Source organism: Triticum dicoccoides, chromosome 5A (genome assembly GCF_002162155.2).
Source record: "Triticum dicoccoides isolate Atlit2015 ecotype Zavitan chromosome 5A, WEW_v2.0, whole genome shotgun sequence".
In the NCBI taxonomy this organism is placed as follows: Eukaryota; Viridiplantae; Streptophyta; class Magnoliopsida; order Poales; family Poaceae; genus Triticum; species Triticum dicoccoides.
In genome coordinates, this window is record NC_041388.1 from 517218104 (window position 1) to 517225785 (window position 7682).

Sequence of the window (7682 nt, forward strand, 5' to 3'; positions counted from 1 at the left end):
CCTGAACAACTTTTATAAAGGGGCCATCTTGAAATATCAACGGGGGAGGCCAGAACGGAGCATCGACATCAGCCACATCGTCTTCATCTTCATCCACAAACCCTAGCCGTTGCCATCTCCATAGCCACCATCACCACCATAGTGCTTCCTCATCTAGTTCATACTTGTAATCGTGCATCGCACAATTCATCCATTGTATGACATATTTGCAATCAATCAATCTTTAAGATGTGTTCTTTAATGTTTTCTTCTCGCGATCTGATCTTCATGTGTGAGTAGTTCAATAAGGTATGGATTGAGGCATGAGCCTTGCAACCCTCTATATTTGTCTCCTTTCTCTTGTTCGATTTTGTGCAAAGGAGCATATACTCCGGATATTCATTTCTGAGCTCGGGCTCAAATGCTCCCTAAATCAGACCCGTCCTCTAGCATGTGGATATGCGCCCTTCCTTGTATCTTCTGTCCATATATCACATGTGTCAATATAGTATAAGGCCAGCCAGAGGCGCATTGATTGCAATGACAGACAACATTGTTGGTGCGGAACACCTTCTCGGCACACAGATTAGCATTTTTCCTGTGCCGAGCTGAGTCGTCTCCTCACACAATCCAGTGCCTAATAATAATGATATATCCCCACCACGCAAGTAGTAATAACGAAGGCGTGCCAATAACATGACTTGGACCGATGTCAGCTCCCCCAAGTACAAGGAACAGTTTTTTCAGAAACAATGATCCACAGATTTGTGCTGACGAACATTAACATATTTGTACTCACTCATACAGGGTGTCCAACATCTTGAAAAATGGAGGAACAAGCGAGGAGCAATGCTCACTGAAACACACTAGAAAATCCTTGGCAAACAAGGATACAAAATACAAACTTAATAATCACAACTTAATTTTCAGCAATACCGGTGTTTCGGCGGTGACATTCCATGCCATAGTTCTCTTGCATTTCCCCGGCTGGCATGGTTTCTTGGGTGCATTCCCTTTTTCGAGACAGGTTGTTTGCTTGTGGCCATCAATAGCAAAGCATCAAGACCAGCTAACATGTGCTCGAATGATTCTGCACTCGCATCTCCCATCTCGACTGACTTCCAAAGCTTTCATGTATAATGTCGAATGCCTGCACATGAAAACATGTTAACAGAGTGGTCCTTCTGGTATTGAGTCAGGTGCTGGGGCAGAATGTCTCTTGCGTCCTTGGTCCATTGTTTCACAAGAATCTCCTTCAAATGAAGTACATCCATGACCTGCGCCAAGGGCAGTTAGGTTATCAGAAATATATCGTCTCGAGATGCAAGTCTTCACTGAACACACAAATTCCTTATCCAAACAGAAGTTTGAGGAACGAAATGATATCATCCATGGAAGTTACCCTTAAGACGTGGCATCATAACATTCTGGTGTGTTCAAATTGTCCACACACGCACTTAAACTCCAAGTGGTCCTCGTTTACTGTAACCTCGTACACAACTCTGTTCCATTTTCCTCTCTTCACCTCTTCGTTGTGCGTTGTGACATACTTCATCATCTTCTCCACCTCCGTGACATTGTACGTCGTGCCTTTAGTTAGTAGGTAACCAAACTCCTAGAACATAGCCCTCGTGTAAATCTTGCTTGCGTGTCTCTCAATTGCCAAATTCGTTCTCCTAACAACTTCACCCTGTCAAACAGAAGTAAATTTTAAAAGATGGAAACCAGATAAATACACGAGGTGGCGGTGCGGCGGGTAGGTGATCTGGGTGGTTGTCACTAAAACTATGCAAAGAAACATAGTGGAGTTACGATCATCATCCTCTTATCCTCGTAGCTTTCCTCGCGCTCGCGGTCAAACAACAACCTCATGTACTGCCTCACAAAGGTGTGCATCGGGCGAGCAGGAGGCATGTGCTTCTTCAACATGCAGTTCACGCTCTTGCTGCGTTCTTTGCATGTCATCTTGGTGCAAAAAAAAACTCCTTGAAGTATGTTTTTGGCCATTTTCTTCTTATTTCGTAGATCTGGGTCATGTAAGGGTGCTTCTTCAGGTTGTACTTATTAAGCAGCATACCCCACGTTGTCTCGAACTCATCTTCATTTAACATGTGGTTCACCACTTTGTAGAATTCAGCTTGGAACTCTCTCTTCTTCATGTACAGGGGACCAAACGCTCCTTTGCCTTCTTCAGCACATGCCATTTGCACCACCAGTGCACACTGTCCGGATAAACTTTGCTGATTGCCACCTCCATACATCTGTTCTGGTCTGCCATCAAACACACTAATCAGTTCTAATTCATTTCTAATTAAGTTTCAAATTTTCAATGCATAATTTTTCCTGTGTATGTAGGCCGAGTGCTGGCCGTGTTACAGTTTTTGTAGGTTCCTCTGCATACTTTTGAATTGACTGCTCCAGTGCTCTCATCCTAGAAGGACATGGTGTCCGGTCCGGTGATGCACCGCGGAAGCGTAATCTGAATTTTCCAAGCATACATAATCAGTTCACTAGTTTCACCTGAAAAGACGACTACTAATGCAATTTTTGCTGGCCAGTGAGGTAAACCGAGTATTAGAGTAACGGAGCCAGTGGTTCTGCTAACAAGTTGATGCACTGATGTTTCCTAGAAAAATTCAGAATACAACTATGTGGTTCAAAACATTGTTCCATGTATGGATGTCCAGCCACTTGGAATAAATACAGTTCAACAGAGGGATAAGACTTTGGGTACAGACCTTTTTGTCCAACCATGGGCCTCCGGGTTGACCCCGTCGGTTGATTGTGCCGACAGAGTTGGAGATGCATCTGGTCATCGACGAACCCCCACCTGTGCCCTCTCCGGGTCAGCGCAGCCGACCTGCTGGCCGCACCCAGACCCAGCAAAACTCCTCCTGTAGTGGGAACCTGAAAGCTGATGGCAATGGGCGACGGCCAGACCCGGCGTCAGATTTCTTCTCCAGGTCTGTCGTCGGACAGAACAAACCCCTGGAACTACAAGATCTCCAGCCATACAAGATGAACTAACCTATAGGCAGCATCGAGCAGGAACTCAAGCCCAGGATCTTCAATTCCAAATCCCGCCGGTGCAAATCTAGCGCCGCCGCAGGATCTACATCATTCGAGATTGGAGAAGGACAAGGAGGTGGTTTGGGGTGAGGGAGGGGAGGCACACCTAGTGGTTGTTTGGATAAACGAAATTAACACCTAGTTTTAACAAAACACGTTTTAGTAGGATTTCTTGGAAAACTAGTTTTACTAATAATTTAGTTAGGAATAAGCATGCACAAAAGCTTGTTTGGTGGTAAAACATGTTTAAATACGGGAGACTCGCGGACTGCACCGTCACCGCCGCGTCCTCGCATCGGCATAAGAGATGATCGTGTCCAGGCATGGATGTTGTGGTAGGCCATCTCAATGCTCACAAACGTGAATCTTAGCAGAAGAAATAACACTCGTGTGACAGACATGCGAAAATGCCCAATCATTGAAGAACAAGAATTAGCACACAAGGAATCTGCTGCGGCTGCACAACTCAAGATCAAATTGTTGAGACAAGCATTTAGGACTCGGAACCAAGCCCTGAAGACGTTGGTGATGTAGTGCCGACCTGCTAGGGAAGGACCGGTGGTTGACTCTGATGCGACGGCCGCCGCGGGATGAGTGCTCGTCGGGGAAGGATTAGTGGTCAACAGTGATGACGACGGCCCGACGATGGCAACGGCCACGAGCGCTGCAAGATGAGTTGTCGCTGGGGAAGGAGAAGACCAGTTGTCGCTGGGGAAGGAGAAGACCAGTGGTCAACGTCGCGGCCGCCGGCGGCGCGGGAGGACTGGTTACGTATGATGATGGCCATGGGCGGTGCGAGATGAGTTGTTGATGGGGAAGGAGAAACATGCATGCCAGCTGTGCCATACGCCGATCGGGGCGGCAGATGAAGAATTGGTTTATCGAAAAACGTCAAATAGTCATTTTTCTATAAGCTCGGTTTTTCAGTTTTACTAAAACTAAGATCTCCTTATTCAGGAATTTGTTATGTTAACCAAACAGAGTTTTAGTTTGTTATAACCAAAACGTGTGTAGGCCACACTGTTTAGTAAAATCCCAGTATCCAAACAACCCCTAGGCACGATAGGCGGCTCAGTTATGGAGCCAACGTTTTGGTGGACGGCCCAGCACGTACTCACGCGTCGGGCATTCCTCCCGTACGACCTGGGCCCGCGTACGCAACACTGTTCGCTACCATATATCCACGTTCACCCCTTTTCTACCTAAATAGCGTCAGTTATGTTAGAGCGATTTTTACTGATCCCGAGCCAGGAACAGACACCGCCGATTTTGGGAGCATCTGGGCTCGCGCATCGAATCGTCGTGTCCCATATACTCAGGTAAAACTACTCCACCTTTGGTTGAAGGTAATCTTGACGTCGGTATGACGCTCACATAAACACCACCAGTGAACACCAATAATGAGACATGTCACAACATCACAATAATCTCATACGAGATCGTGAAGATGAAATGCATCATGAACCAGCCACAATAGACCAAAGTAGAAAGAGGAGAGTTAACTCATGAATGTAGAACGGTGCGGCAAGACGCGTGTCACACTCTGGCCCCCTCTTCTCCGCGCCCCACGCATTTTTTGGAGGGTAAACATCGTCGCTTTTATTTAACTTAAAACACGTCTGGGATCTCGCCTGCGATCACTTTCAGAATGCAATCTGGTGGTGATCCAAGCCATACCTTACACAGTTCTTCGCCTACCTATCTTCGCTAATTTATGTGCGGCAACATTTGCAGAACGCCTCACCCACGAAACTCTAAAAGCATCAAAAGACCGAAGCATAGTCTTGATATCCTCCACCCAAGGGCCTGTCGCTGCCAAGATCCTTTCCGGAGTGTTTATCATCTGCACTAGAGCCTGGCTGTCCACCTCCAAATGAAGTCTTTGCACATTAACCTCTGCAGCAACAAGAATGGCTCTTTTGCACGCCTTGATCTCCGCAGTCTCTGCCTCCATCACCTGAGGGAAGAAGTGGCAAGTCCCTGCAATATAAGCTCCATTGTGATCTCGCAACACCACGCCTCCTCCGCCATTGCCTCCAGCCCTGGAAGTGGCACCGTTGGTGTTGGCCTTGATCCACCCCTCCTCTGGCGCAGTCCATCTTTGCAGAATCGCAACTTTGGCCTCCCGATCCGGCTTCTCGTGAACCTCCCTCCATTCTCTCATGTAAGAGAAAACCCTCTCTATTATTTCATGTGGTTCATCTATCCTCTTGCCATTCTTTGTATCATTTCGTGCCAGCCATAAGGCATAAACTACATTGATCATCGCATGTCGTTCATCTTCATGAGCTTCAGCAAACCATCCTAGCAGCCAATTCGCCAGCTCGCCCTGGGAGCAAATGAAACTCGGTGGGACCGCCACCGTTACTCCCTTTTCAGAACGTAACTGGTTCCAAAACTGGACTGAGTGTTGGCAAGTCCAAAATCTATGCATGATAGTCTCCTCACGGCCACACACTGCACAGAAAACTCCTGGCTTTATCCTCCGTCGCAGCAGCTCCGCACCCACCGCCAAGCCGTTTCTAATCACTCGCCACATGTGAATCTTAGTCTTGCTTGGTGCGCTTGTATCCCAAAGGCCCAAGTACCCTACATGCTTGTTAACTGAACTAGCTGATTCCAGCCGTCCGGTTTTCATCTTATTCATAGTCATTCTCAGATGATACGCAGAACGCACCGTGAAGATGCCATTCTTCGTATAGTTCCAAGCTAAACAGTCCTCCATCGATGGCCCCCCAATAGCAATCTGTTTTATGTCTTGCGCATCATCCGGCGAGAACATTCCATCAATTCTGTTATTGTTCCAAGCATCACCCAACTCAACCATCAGATCTGCCACTTTAGTCACACCCTGCTCGAACAAAGCCCCGAGTGGCCTCATGCTGCCGCTTCTCGGGATCCAGTTATCATGGTGTATATTGATACTTGTTCCATCACCGACCCTCCAAACAAGTCCTTCTCTCAATAGATCACGCCCATGGAGGATGCTCCGAAGGAGCCCCCCGAGGGACACGTGGCTGACATAATCGTGGTATCTGGAAAGTATCTTGCCTTGAGAACTCGAGCACATAACGACGTTGGGTATTGTAAAATCCTCCATGCCTGTTTGGCCAATAGGGCTTGGTTGAAAGCTTCCGGATCACGAAAGTCTAGACCCCCATCCCGCTTTGCCTCACACATCTTCTCCCATGGGATCCAATGCACCTTCCTTTCACCATTTGTTGCCCCCCACCAGAATTTTGACGAGATAGAAGTCAGGTTCCGGCACATTTTCTTTGTGAGATGGAAACAACTCATGGTGTAGGTTGGTGTAGCTTGGAGTACCGACTTAACAAGCACTTCCCGCGCCGCCTTGGAGAGACCCTGGCCCTTCAGACCGTTAACCTTTCCTTTCGAGCACTCCGTGACATATTTGAAAGTACCATCCTTTGATCTCCCGACCAGTGTGGGGAGACCCAAATAACGTTAGCCAAGTGCCTCATTATGAATACCCAGTATGGTTTGTAGTTGGCCTTTCATGTCATCCTGAGTGCCTTTACCAAAAAGATGGCAGATTTTTGTAAGTTAATGCGCTGACCCGACGCCTCCTCGTACTGCCTCAAGATTTCCTTCAACTCCATCATATTTTCCATTGATCCCTCCAGGAACACAATATTGTCATCGGCGAACAATAAGTGAGTAACATTGGGGCCAGTGCTCCCAAATGACACTCCTTTGATTCTCTTCTCCTCTTGTGCTCTTTTAAGCAACGCCGAGAACCCCTCTACACAGAACAAGAACAAATAGGGTGATAGTGGATCCCCTTGTCTCAGTCCACGAGAAGGAACAAAATCCCTAGATAAACCACCAATAAGCCTCACTGAGAACCTCGCCGATGTTACACAAAGCATGATCATAGCAATCCATTGAGTATCAAAACCCACTCGATTCAAAACCTGCTCCAGAAATATCCATTTGACTATCATATGCCTTCATCATGTCTAACTTTACCGCACACAGTGGCTTCTTTCTCTTCCTGTTCTGAATGGCGTGCACACACTCATATGCCACAATGACATTATCCATAATCAACCTTCCCGACACAAAAGCACTTTGTTCTTCTGAGATCAAAAGAGGAAGTGAGCCTTTTAATCTATTTGCCAACACCATTGTGGCTATTTTATAGAGCACATTACATAAGCTGATTGGTCTGAATTGTGAAATCAACTCTGGTGAGTTGATTTTCGAAATCATGACAATAACCGTATCATTAAAACCCTCAGGCGCCGACACACCGTTCAGAAAATCCTTCACAGCCTTGCACACATCCTCCTTAACCAAAGACCAGTGTCTTTGATAGAAGAGAGCCGGGAGCCCATCAGGCCCGGGAGCCTTTGTAGGGGCCATTTGGAATAAACTGTCTCGATCTCGTCATTAGAAAAGGCTGCTGTCAGCCTTTGATTCATCTCCGCCGTAACCAATGGTACTATATTTTGTAACAGCACGTTGGCACCGGCCGACCCATCGGACATGAACAGTCGTTCGTAGAAAGAGGCAGCAAGTTCTCTCATGTCCTCATCCACCGTGCAGCGAGATCCATCCTCCCGTCGAAGCGCCCTAATGGTATTTTTTTCTCTTTCTCTGTGAAGCTCTGT

The 7682-nt window shown here is 47.0% G+C and overlaps 1 long non-coding RNA gene across 1 annotated transcript; it reads right to left on the reverse strand.

Annotated features, from left to right (window-relative positions):
* Positions 1-951: 951 nt before the first annotated feature.
* LOC119297695 lies at positions 952-3151 on the reverse strand. The gene is made up of 4 exons (XR_005145715.1): positions 3008-3151; positions 2718-2893; positions 1382-2250; positions 952-1256 (listed from the first exon to the last, which is right to left on the reverse strand). It is a non-coding gene; the product is annotated as an uncharacterized LOC119297695 (long non-coding RNA).
* Positions 3152-7682: the final 4531 nt, after the last annotated feature.